This window comes from Plectropomus leopardus, chromosome 4 (assembly GCF_026936395.1).
Source record: "Plectropomus leopardus strain MGB_pleo_1.0 chromosome 4, ASM2693639v1, whole genome shotgun sequence".
Lineage (NCBI taxonomy): Eukaryota > Metazoa > Chordata > Actinopteri > Perciformes > Serranidae > Plectropomus > Plectropomus leopardus.
The window spans coordinates 32,005,354-32,019,241 of NC_142179.1; the positions used below are offsets into that span (position 1 = coordinate 32,005,354).

General features: G+C 40.8%; 1 long non-coding RNA gene across 1 annotated transcript; it reads right to left on the reverse strand.

Moving 5' to 3' along the window:
* Positions 1-445: 445 nt before the first annotated feature.
* LOC148189805 (uncharacterized) lies at positions 446-13,340 on the reverse strand. The gene is made up of 4 exons (XR_015776335.1): positions 13,201-13,340; positions 12,979-13,088; positions 2,441-2,498; positions 446-792 (listed from the first exon to the last, which is right to left on the reverse strand). It is a non-coding gene; the product is annotated as an uncharacterized LOC148189805 (long non-coding RNA).
* Between the last annotated feature and the right edge of the window lie 548 nt (positions 13,341-13,888).

Genomic DNA, 13,888 nt, shown 5'->3' on the forward strand with positions numbered 1-13,888 from the left:
GTCTCTAAATTGGAAAAAATAATGAATTCAGGTGGGTGGTTATTGGATGATTAATGTGTACCTGCAGATTCGTACGAGGTCAGAGCCAATCTGCGCATCACTGTGTTACAGTAGCATGATGGTGAAGCACCTGCCAGCACCTGTGTGCCAGGTATGGTGCAGAGCGTAAACCTTTTGGAGAGCTAACGCAAAAATATTTGCAATTTATGACATTACTACAACCATTAACTGATGTCAGATTTTTATATTTCAGTGTAGCTATCAAAACCCTCCACTAACAAAGACTAAAGCATATTCTTTTATATTTTTTAATTTGCAATTTTATTATTATTATTGTTGCTGTTGTTTATTTATTCATGTATTTATTTATTTATTTATTTATTGCGTGTGGTTGTCATCATTAATACATTCCAAAAGGTTTCATCAGGCTCATGGGGTAAAGACCCACACAAACAACTCAGACACAGATCAGGTAAGTGTTAATCAAAGTCTTTAATCAAAAAAACAGGTCTGGTACACGAGCAATCAGTCAGCGAGGCAAACAAATCCAAAAAACGCTTGACAAAGGCAGAATCAAAGAACGGTCCAAAAAGCTACCACAAAGAAAATAATGCTGGAACACTTGCTTCTAGAGACAAAGACAAACTGGCACAAAGGAAGGGAACATCCAGCTTATATACAAAAGGGGAGGTTCATTTAAAAAGACACAGGTGTGAGAATCAGACACAGGTGAAACTCTTTTGGGCAGGGGAGGTGATCACACAGGAGGGAAACTTGACAGGAAGTGAGGACCTGAAATGACATGAGACAGAGGTTAACAAAATATAACTAAAACAGAGAAAAATGAAGAAATAACAACAAAAAAGCATTGCAGGTTTATGACTTAAATGAATGGCTTATTCTGTGTTATATGAATGCCAGGTCACGAAAGACCAGAGATATGTAGGAATGTTTGAAAATATACACCTATGCATTTAAAGTTTTTGTTGGCAACTTTTATTAAAAAAATAACTTTGTCATAATTAGTGAAACTTTCACTCTTTCCACATGAGACAAACAATGTGTAAAAAGAAAAATCCTCTTCCTCTGCCTACTCTATTGCCTTGAAGTGGTCCTAATGGTATTATCACGCGTCAGTCAGAGATGAGGAGTCTTTAACGCAGCTGTCAACAATGTCAATCACTGCATGTGAACTGCAGTCAAACTGTCAAACTAAGCAGCGCTGATCAAATATGAATTACTATTCTGTTACTGTATTGTCTACACCTCAGATGTTGTCACAAACATATGTTAGTGTACTTTTAAGCTGTAAAATGAGAAAGTTAATCTGGCTGGTGGGTGCGTTGGTCATCTGTTTACAACATGGCAGCAGGACTACAAATGTTCTCATTTTACAGCTGATGATTGACATTATTGACTTTATTAACAGTAGTGACCCTAAAGACTTCTTGGCTCTGATTTGTATTTTTCCATGAGCCGCTGCACATTTGAGAAACAAAACAAGTGGGAGGAGGAACCTGATTTTTTACAGATCTTATGTCTCATATACCACTGTGTTGATTACAGTTTCAGCAATTATGACAAAAGTTATTTTTACAAATGTTACTTCTGTGTCTTACATGACTATCTAGTTGATATTTTATTGATATGCCAGCTAAAAGTCCAGCCCATTCTTATTTTGAAGTCATCAGATACCACCACTTTTGCTGTGCTTTTGGCGTGATATCCCAACGTCAATGCCTTTTGCATCTACATGATATGCTGCTGAGAATGCAGCAGGAAAGAACTGTTTGCAGTGTTATCATACACTGCAGCAGCATGATAAGGCGTCATCTGAGAACAGTCAGACTGAACCTGCTGCATCACCATGATAAGCTGCAAGACAACATCAGGTTGAAATGCTGCCAGTAATGAAATAACATAAGGAGCACGAAGATCCCTATAGGGCGGGCGGGAGAATGAGTGGATGGGTCCAACAAACCTATGACTTTCATGCAGGAGTGTGATGCTTGCTTCTTTTTTTTCCACACCTTACCATGAGCCCTTTTGCCTAATCCTAACCATCTAGCATGCCAGCATGCCAGCATGTGCTTTTGTATTAATGTCCCAGCATTGTTTGCCATGTTCTTGTGTTGTCTAGACATAAACACATGCAGCATAATCCCACCATATGCATATGTTGACATCACGGCGACATCCCAGCAGACACAGAGGAAAACCTAGAGTATAATATTGTAGATGTAGATGTGAGAATTGCAATATGTGAATACTTGGGATGGGAATGTATTGGAATGTCTTAGCTAGCATACAAGCCACCACTGATGATATTCACTCTCACTGCTCTCGTCTATCGCACATTCAGCTCCAGCAAGCAGCTTGGAAAACTGACAAAACAAGCTGCCTGGCATCAGACACAGACATGAACATAGCGGAGGGTTACCTGTACCAGGCCTATGGGGAAATGTAGACCAACAGCAAGTGATAAAGACGAGAAAACACTGTGGATCAATGAAAAGAAGACAGGAGTTAGTGTCTAAGCCAGTGGGCGGGCAACCTACTTTTTTCAACCTACTTCAGAAGCATTTTGTTGCGAAAGAACCAGATATCCCCCTGTGGAGTTGGTGAAGGCCAGATAAGAGTTAATATTGGGCTTCTGTTCATCGGGTGGGCAGATACAGAACTCCAATTGAATGTCAATGCCGCTCTGTAAAGTGCTTGTTGGTAACCGTTTGCTAACAATTTCCCTACAACTCATTCCATTGCCCTCAAGTGGGCAAAAAACAATTAATACTGCTTTTAACTATAACGGGATTTTAATTGGACAAAAAATATGGAAACTCACATAAAAATCACGGAATTTTATGTCAAAGTTTTCCAAAAACTATCTTTGCCCTTTCATGCCTGCTTCACTTGTGTGTGGGGTTTCTGATCCCTGTTATATCTGTTGTAAATCACAATGGCTGCCATGAGAATAAAGTGAATTTAAGTTCACCTGCAGACCTTGAGGCTCTCTTCCTTTAGTGACTTAATGCACCACACAGTGCTCTGAAGCCAGCATTAAGTCCTGCGGGCTCGTAGGAATCCCACTTATCCCACGGTTCAACACCTCACTTTCCTTTTACACAGGCAAAGTTAATGTGCTGTAGATAAAATGAATAGATCCCTCATGCTCCACTAGAGAAGGTGAGAGTTCCAGTTTCCAAAAAACCTTTTCACATATTATAGTCTAGGATGAGAGAAAAGCACAGTCTGTACAAATCAATTGAATTGCAAAATGCAACACTGACACCAAGGCGACATATTGGCACCCAAACATCACAAAAGTAGAGGTAGAAAATTACATACACAATATTCTAGGTTATCTCTTTTTTTTTGCTCTGCCTTTTGATGTAAATCATAATTTGTTGCTCCTTTGACTGGAGTCAAGTCAAACTTTATTTCTTGAGCATATGTTAAAAAAAAATTGAAAAAAAAATTGCAGTTGATCAAAAGGTACAAAATATCAGTACAGAGCGACAGAAAACAATAAATATAAGAGAACATACTGAAGCACAAAGGAGGATGACGTTGATCAAGGTATCATGCTCACATCAATCATATTACAACAAGAAGAGGTGGGTTTTCAGCAGTGACTTAACCTAGATGGATATCGTCTTTCTTGTATAGCGTTCAGACACCTGCCGCAAGTATTTTGAAATGGGATTTCTTTCAAAAACACATTAAAAAAAAATACAATTAGCAGCTTGGTATGAAATGCCCCACAAATTGGTAACAAGAAAATGACCTAAAACTTACCTAAAAATAAATAAATAATACAAACAAAATTAGAACATTAGAAAACTATTAAATTACTAGGGGAAAATATCAAGAAATCTATAAAAAAAAAAAAAATCTTATAATTATATTTATATTAATTTTTTTTTTAATGTTATTTTGGCACTTTTTCTGTTTATTTTCTGTTTTTGTCCTGTTTCTTTTCTCTCCCATTTTTTCTAATAAAGGTAATTTTCTTACATTTTACACATTTCTTGCTCATTTTGAGTTGGTCATTTTTATATGGAAAAATAGGCTGTTCCAGAGCTTAGGGGGCATCCACTGCAAAGGTTCAGCTGCCACTATTTTTATGTTGACTTCCAGAAATATGCAGGAGCATCTGATCAGTGGACTTCAGCGCTCTAACTGAGGATACTAAACTTCTGTGAGATAAGGTAGCACCAAACCAATTCAAAAAACCTTTCAAACAAGCAATAAAAGCTTAATTAACATTAATTATAAATTGTTTAGAAAGCCAGTGGAGGGATGCCATACTGGCGTTATGTGATCTTGTTTACTTTTGCCATTTTGATGACGTGTACTTGCATTTTGTACCAACTGCAGACTACAAAGTGACAAATGATCCACCTCCATATACAAAGAATTACAATAAACTAGCCAGGAGGTAACGAAAGCATAAATGACTCTCCTGAGGTCTTCATGGGGAGCAATGCGTTCTCATCCCTACTCGTCACATGTTATATTATGAGTTATGTATCCTTCTGCATCTGCTATTTACGTTCCAGGATGCCACTACTGTGGTGTCAACAAATGCACATGGTGAGATGGCACTGCAAGTGCTTAGGCAACAACAGCACATGGCAACCAACGCCCTGATGTCAACAAATGCACATGCTGCCATGAATGGTGTGGTTTAGGCAACAACGGCACAGATGGTTAGAATTAGGGGAAGGAGGCACATTGTAAAGTGTCAGATAAAAACCACACACGGAAATTGAACACCAAACTCCCACATAAAAGTCTGTTGTTTATGGGACCCATCCACCACCCCTTCCATGCCCTCATGCTCCATATATATTGTGTATTACCAGAAGTGTTTCAACCTGACACCATACTGCTGCTTCGTCCGTGTCAATGTGGCCATCTGCCAGCATAAAATAATACCTTAACCAATTCTGTCCGGCCTTGTTCTCAGTTGACACCATCCATTGGCATTCCAAGTGAAATATGCCCTTTGGTGTTGTGGTCTTGCACCAAAAGCACCGACAGAATGCACTATTTGACGACTTTGAAGTGAGAGCAGACTGGGGGAAAAAAAGCCTTTGCCTTGACTTTTAGTCAAGGCAAAAAGCTACTTTTGACAACTGAACTAATTTGTTTAAATCAGACTGTACCTGTATTTACCTCCAGGAAGACAAAGAACAACACAACGTTTCCCAATCAATTCCAATCTCTGCTGAGTGTGTGTCTGCTCGGTTTGAGCCCAACCATCCTCCACCGCCCTCCCAGGCCGCCGGGACTGACGGCGGACAATGCACAATGGAGTGCTGACTTGATTTCCTATTACCCGTGCTGGAAGAACTCTTTTGTCTGTGGACGGCTGCTATAATGGAGTGTAATGAGAGAATTGAGGTGTTTGCGGAGGAGTAGTGCGGTGCAACAAGAGGGCCAATTTCTTCCCTCTAAATTTGTTTGTGTTTCCCCCCTGAACCCGTTTCCTCTTTGTGTCAGCACCTAATAGTGTCAACACATCAAGCGATAGCCAGAGAGAGTTTGTGCGTCGGAGTAACAAATGTAAGTGTGTGCGAGAAAGAGGGCGTTCATGCAAATAAGCGTGCGTTGGTGTGTTAACTTTGATTTTTCTGGTCTCTCTGGTCTCTATCTGTATCTGAGATCAAACCACATTTTCTCATCCACTCCTCTTTTCCGTGCTATCTCTCTACTGTCCATCTCTCTCTCTCTCTCTTTATCCTCCCACTGTCTATGTCTCTCTCTCTCTCTCTCTATCCCCTCCCTCCTGACTGTTCCTGTGGGGCTTCTCTGGGTGTATCTTTCCTGTTTTCCTCGCCCCCATCCAATGCAATTTTCTCTTTATCAACATTTGATTTCCACTGAGTGAGTTGTCCTCAGCACAGAGAGCAGCAAGAGAGACGGGGGCAGGGTGAAGAAAAATAATGCAGGAAACTGTGTTTATCTAACTTCCTCCCTCGTCTCTTTCAGATCTTCAATTGCTCTTTATCTCCATCCACCTCTCCTCTTTCCCTCACTCCTGTCTCTCTCAAACCCAGATTCCTGCCAACAGTGTCTCTTGTTTGTTAACAGATGCGGCCATAAGCTTGTATTAGCAAACTCCGCCCCCTCATAGCTACTCTTGCTACACCTGTCAAACTTTCTAATCTAGCTTGTGTGAGTTCTGTTTTAGGAATTGGTGGGAATACACAAAGGCCAACAGCAGGTCATGTGGTCTGTACTTTCAGAGCATTATTACAGCATAAAATAAGTATTACTATGTAAAGATATAATGCAGTTATGGCGACCTGAACACAAAATGATGTCACACTACTGCTGCTTTGTCAGTGCTTTCGGCATACCAGCATGACTCCAAAAGCCATCTTCTGCGTCTTACCAGAACATGGCTTGATGGTGTCAGATGAGAATTCTCTCGGACAGAAATTGTATTACGTGGTTACCGCCAGCGTTATTACCAGATGCGTTTTAGGTACATGTGATCAGTTTCTTATGACCATGTTATTATCTGATGCATCCACATGCACATTACATGTGGACACAGAAGGTGCTTTTGGTGCCACACTCCCACCCCGAAGGTCACTGACCGACCATCACCACGGGACAAGATGTAGTGAGAACATCTTAACAAAAATATAGTGGTTTGGGCTAAAAAAAAAAACTAGGGGATCTTTGTTGTCATGGCAACCAGTTCAAATTAGGAAACAATTATGGTCATGGTTGAAATGATCCAGCACAGACTGTCATCAGGAAATAAGTGACAAATGATCTCAGACAGTCTCAGCAGCATCCGGGACCAGCTAGACCAGTGTTTAGGCTACTGTGACTCTCTGGCTCTTTATCTTACATGACCTGTAGCTCGCAAAATGAACCAATGAAATTCTCCCTGACCTGGAAGTTAATGTCAGGAATGCTAATGTTCGCACCTTACATCACAGCAGATACTTACTGCTTTATAGAGTATCATTCTTACCACTTCCCCATATGGGAAAAATATAAGCTTAACAGGCCTGTTGTGCCTTGTGGTGGTTACTAAGCTGTGATTGAGTGATTGCTGTCAGAGGGAGGAGTTGGAGTGAACGGTCAAATTTAATAGAGTGCTGTTTTTTTTTCTCTTTTGCTTTTGTTCATCAAGGTCTATTTGCTATCCTTGATTGGCTTCAATATGCCGATCCCCACCTCCATATAACGCTCCCTCAGACACACACACACACACACAGTGTGGCTGCAGAGCAATAGCCCTCCTTGGACTCATTCTCCCAAAAAGAAAATATCCCTCTCTCATTTTGCTCCCACGCCTAAAGACATCCATTGTGACAAATTCATAATTCAAAGTCCTTTTAATGATGTGATTAAAAAGTCATTTTGAGCTTCTTTGCAATATCCCCACCCTAATGCACACGCGCGCACGCACACACACACACACACACACACACATTGTAAGACATTATGTTTTCTCTCTCCTCCCTTCTTGCTCACTACATTTTGTCTTCAGACTGAAAGTTTCTAATTTGCTCTTAATGAAGGCCAACTCTTAATGAGCCCCCCGCCTCCCCTTTCCTCTCCTCCTCTCCTGAGCAGCTTTGATCTGTAAGGGTGCATTTGATCATTTGTTGCCCAATGTTCAGATTCAGTGCCATCGCAGCTCTTTGGGTAAAGTCCTCTGGGGGAGAGGCTAATGGAGGATGAGTGGCAAGGTAGCTGCCGACTGGAGTATCGATGACATTTGATTGACTCTGTTTCCAATTCTGTTCCTGATTAGAAAGCAAACGTGAAATCAAAAACACTTACAGGTTGTGTTATAGCAATAAGGAAATGTCTTGTGGTTCAGCACATACTGTGTCTAGAGAGATAGAGATTTAGTATTTCTTTCTGCAGAAGTTAACAAGCAGCATTTCCCCTAAGTCCCAAACATCACCTTAATGACAAACTGAGAGCAGATGACTCATGAGTTATGGGAATAGACAGGGAGCGCTAAACTGCATGACTGATGAAAAATTAGAAAGAAGATCAAAGAGAGTATTGATGGATATTGTAGATAAAAAGTTATAATAAAATATGATATGTTCACAGTTGCAATTGAAAAATGAATGGAATAACTGTAGCTTTTTTAATGCTAGTAATTGAGCGATACAGACAAATTATACTTTTTCTCTATTAATCAGTCTATTCAGGGCTGTGCAGTGCGACATAGGCTCATGTATGTGTCCCACATGCTCTGCAAAAATGCACTGTGTGTGTGAGAGAGCTGCTTTTTTGTTTGAGTTGAGGGTTTCTGTGCTTGTTTGTGTGTGAGTCAACTCAACAATTCATCGTTATTATACTTGCTAGTTTTAGTCTATAGTGCGACGGTGAGACGGAGCCTAAATAAGAGTGATAAAAGTGTTTATTTGCTCTGGTGTCAAAGGGTTAAATTCACCCCAACACCTAATTTGAGTAGTCCAATATTACAACAGACTTACTTGATACTTTTATACTTGTACCACATTTTTTTTTGGCCTGTGCTACAAAACGTTTGACTATTTTGTTGCACCAGTGCTGTGGGGAAAAAACAGTATGAAATGTAATATGTCATTTATATGTTTTACAGCTGTACATTTTGAAAGAGGATCACAGTCTATTTTACCTAAAGTGCTTATGATGTCTCACGTGTGGCTGTGAATTATAACTTACCATTTAGCCTACTGGTAGAAAATACTGATATTTGTGTATGTATAGTGTTTTGTTATTCAGCCTTAAAATACTCAATAAAAGAACATTTTTGGTCAATATCACCCAGCCCTACAGAAAATAAAGACTATGAACTCCTGATGCTTAGGCTCTCTCTATTTTGTCAATACACCCAGCAAGCAACTTTCATAAACTTCTCCAAAGTCTAAAAAACAAACTTTCCTCACTTTAACTTTTAACAGGCCTATCATTGATTCTGACCAAAAAATGTCACTCACAATAGCCTGTAGTTCTTCAGTTATATACTTTTAGCGGCAGGCTTGGATTTGATGTCAGGACTTTTGCTCTTTATTCTGTCTGGTTACATGCAGAGAGCAGTTCATGGAGCAGTCCATCAGATAAGTTAAGCAGATATTTTGTGACTTTTTCGAAATTGAGTTGTTGATGTGGTAACCTACTCTGGAGCATTATGAGTATGACTGAGGACATGGAACCACTGTTTGCTCTATCCATAATGCTTTTTTATGCGTTACGTGTGTGTGTGTGTGTGTGTGTGTGTGTGTGTGTGTGTGTATGCGTGCGTGCGTGCGTTTGGTTGAACTACACGGACAAACTGGAGTACCATGTTTTAGGTTGTGAAACTCCTTGACTTCCCTTCTTACAAACCATCCTCCTGACCATCGCTCACAAAGAGAGTGTGCGTAATTGTGTGTGTTTGTGTGTATACACACAAATAAGTATACAAGTATGCATGTCTCAATCCGAGACAGCATCAGTCCTTGTATTGTACAATTGTATCTGTGTATTTCTGAGCCTCTTTCTCCATCTGTGTGTATCTCTGTGAATATGTGTGTGTGTCTGTTGAGACAGACAGATCCGTGGGCACAGTAGCTATTATGGAGCCGACAGAGCCAGGGCGCTCCATTAATAAAACAGGCAGAGGCAGAGGCAGTCGGAGGTTGGTCCCTGGATAGCTGGCCTGGCTTTTTCCACCGTGTGTGTGTCTGTGTGTGTGTGTGTGTGTGTGTGTGTGTGTGTGTGTGTGTGTGTGTGTGTGTGTGTGTGTGTGTGTGTGTGTGTGTGTGCGTGTGTGTGTGTCATTGAGGAAAGACCACAATGGGTTTGTTAGAATAATACAGTTACAGCAACCCCCTGCTACCGGCACCACCCTGCTGTCCCTGTGTGGTCCTCTGACTCATCTTGAACACTCGCTCCCTTTTTCTCTCTCTCTCACACACACACACACACACACACGCACACACAAACAGAGTGACTGGTCATATGCCATCTGCCGACTAAATTGTGTGTGTGCATCTAAAGAAAGATTGTGGTTTGTCAGTGTGTGGTAGTGAAGGTCTGTGTGGGCATGTCAAGGTAAACTGTAGGTGCTTTTGTGAGTGTGAGTGCATGCGGGTGTGCGTGTGTGTGTGTGTGTGTGTAAGAGAGAAAGAGAGAGAGAGAGACAGAGAGAGAATTGTACGTAAAATTGTGTGTTTCCTGTGTCCAAACTTGCTGAGGGTTTAAAATAAGACGAAGCAGGAAAGGGACGAGGAAACAATCCATCCTGCAGGATGTAGCATAAAGGAAACACACACAGACTCACTAAAGACACACACACACACACACACACACACACAGATATAACATACATGTCAAAGCACAATTTAAAAAGACGACTGCGTGGAAAAACTCAGACCTACACTCACTCCTCACCCACACGTCCACAAAGACATTTACTCCTGTCTTCCCAGAGTGAACAGATGCCAAGACACGCAGATAAGCGTACATAAACACGCACACACACATCGCTTTGTAACTCTGACTTTCACCCTCTGCCAAAAAAAATGTAGCGACTTGTCCAACATAAGAGGTGAGTGTCGGGCCGTGATGGAGCACTGCAAAACAACACCATTAAAATAAATGGTCAGGCTGTCACAGCATCAATTAAACTGACAGCCTCTCTCTCTCTCTCACACACACACACACACACACACAGATCAAGCTGACTTTATTTCTCCTCCATCCAAACTCTATCGCTCATTCTCCATCTCCTCGCGGCTCCCTGTAGGCCCTTGCTCTCTCTCTGTCTCTCTCTCTCTCTTTTATTTCATCCTCTGTGGCTTGCTCATTATCTCTCTCAGGCAACAGTTCTGTCTCTCTGATCAATCCCTCCTGTCTTTTTCCTTTATCCACATCTATCCTTTTCTCTCCCTCCTCTATTCCTCTTCCCCCCGCCCTCTCTGAATCTCTGACATGGCCATTTGGCCTTAGACATGACTAATCGCTATCACAGCTTATCAGACTGCTGCTTTGGCCCCACTGTTCTGGTCTGGCCTGCCTGCTGCGTGTGTTTGTGTCTACGTGTGTGTGAGTTGGTTGGTGGGAAATAGGCTCAGTCATGGTTGGAGTGACAGTGCCAAATCTAAACACAGGGGTTTAGAGATGAAGGGCCTGGTAGGAGCAGCACCTGGTGCCAGCTGTTGCATGCCTTTCTCTCTCTTTATCTCACGCTCTCTTTGGCCTCCAGTTTCACGGCAGTACAGTGGAGGTTACAGCCAATAATGCCGCTGCAGCGTGTACACTCTGGTCTATAATGAGTCTCTCCTGTTTGCATTGGTCTGAATTATCACACTGAGTATGGTGGTCCTGATGTGGGTATTTTGAAGGTATACTATGCAGGATTGTTGGTTTTTGTCAGTAAACACGTTCACCAACAAAAGTGAAAGAAAACCCCAGATTCACACTCATATTCGCATTTTTTGGGGGAGGCTGCATTCCTCCTGCCAGGGCCGGCCCTAGACTTTTGGAGGCCCAGAGCTGGATTTGGTTTCAGGTTTCAGCACCCCCCCAGTTGGTTTAGTTGGCACTAAACCAACTTGCTTACTGTTATATTAGTGACATATATTGTGCACAATTAATCATGTAAAGTTTATTAGCAACACTATCGTGAAATAGACTATAGTAAATACAGTATAGCCAACCTAAATTGTCCGTTTCACCAGTCTCTGAGCTTATAAAAATGGCATGAAATGTCAGTTTTGGTTTAAGAACCTTAATTTTTCTGTTTGTATTGTCTCTTGCTCATTTAAAAAATAATAATAACAACATTTTTAGAGGGGTCCCAGAGACCAGGGGGGACTAAGCAGCTTCTTATATCACTTAATGGGTAGGACTGGCTATGCCTATTGCTTACAGTCTGGCACCTGGTCTCCACCTTTTTTGTTTTAAAGCCCTGTCCTCACTTGAGCACTGTAAGGGTACACACCCATAAACATCCTGAACATCCTGACGAAAATCCAAGCAGAGGGCAGAGTCTCGGGAAAAAAATACACCAACACACACTGATAGTTATAAGAGATGAGTTGCATGGTTGTTTTAAGAAAATCCTGCACAGTATATCTCTCAAGAGAACATCTTCTTAACCAGCTTCTTTTGATTTGATGGGGTCCCGACATGAACACATTTTCAACAGTTTTGGTAGTCTCATCCAAGAGATACCTGTTTTTGTATCTTTAGGCTTTCAGTTTAAAACGGGTGGGCTCAGTTGGAAAGAGGTGATGTCACATACCACCCTGCACCGTAAACAGGGTAGCAGAGTTTGACCCCGAACAGAAATAAGGTTTTTAGTTTACGTGTATATTGCTATCACTGTCAATCGACTCAGACGAAGCATCACCTGCATATGAAGCTGTTTGAGTGTTACACTCGTCGTAAATTATTTATGAAGGGGTTTTTTTAACTTTAACTTTGATTATTGTTGTTTTACTTATGAAAAATTAATTTTATTGGCCTAGAGAAACATATTGCATTTAAAACCACATTTTCAGGGGCTTTCAAAAATATGTTTGAAAATCACTGTTGAGTACAATTTGACCAGTATCTTTGTCACTATATGATATAATAATTTAAACCAAGGTAGATGAAAATTTGCAGGGCTGCAAGTGTTGATTATTTTCAATGGCATTTATCAGTTAATTTACACATTTTTAGATGCATTGATTTACCCTTTAGTCAATAAATTTTAGAAAAAAATGTTCATCACAAAACAACTCTCTGGTAGCCCATCCAACCACTGTCCCAAAGCATCAGTATTTGACAACCTATGAGACCCAGGTCAACTATCAATCTCCAGAATTACATACTGCACCTTTAAAATTTCAAGTGCCCATGGTGATGTATAAAAGACCAACCAACAGCCCTACACCTAAAAACATTAATTTACATTACTGTAAATTTTGGCAATGGAAAAATGGCACGGCCATTTCACAGGAATCACTTGTACTTTACCTCAAGATATCTGAATGAAAATGGATTCTGTGTGTACCAGTGAGTCTCCCCTTTTCAGACATGTCCACTTTATGCTAGTCCCATGCAGTTTCTTTGCTGTCATTTGCTTCCTAATCAAGACAAGACAAACAAGGCAAGAATTTCTTTACATTGTCAATATAGACTTAAACACTGTTTTAAAATAATGGAATTGAAATATGTGATAAAAATGCGATCACTCACAATCAACTACTGAAATTCTGTGATTAATGGAGATTATAAAAAATAAGCCCTATAATGAATACAAAAAAAAGTTTGCCATCCTTCCTCCAAACAAACTAATTTCTTCATTCTTGAATGTGACACATCATTCATGCTGCCATGCTGCTCTACTGGCCTCAAACTGTTTGCTTCTTCAGTCCTTATATACTGCAGGCTCCTAATCAGCAGATTGAACACAGGTGTGCTCAATCACTCTCTGCACGTGAGGGGGGGGGGGGTGGCACCTGGAAAAGCACACAAAAGAAGAACACAGGACACAGGCACGAAAAAAGGGCACACCCACCTCTTCACCCCTGATAATTATATGTTATTTAATCATTAAGTGGTACATATTCCTATTTAGGTTTTTAGAAGAGTTTGGTTACACATGGTTTGTTTGTCTGGAGGCTGATTGATCTCAGTGAATTTGTTAAACTGAAAAAATGTTTATGATCTCAGCAGCTGAGATCATTAACAGTACAGGGACAGCATGCTGCTTATTATTTTCAATCAACGCCACCTTTTCAGTCCTGTTAAAGCCAGCTTTGCACATATTGCAGCTGCTGTCTCCTCCTGCTCATACCTTGGACCACACCATTGACTCTCTCTCTCTGTCTCTCCAGTAATCCCGTCTTGTAACAGCTGCAGCTTTTACTGTACACACACAACA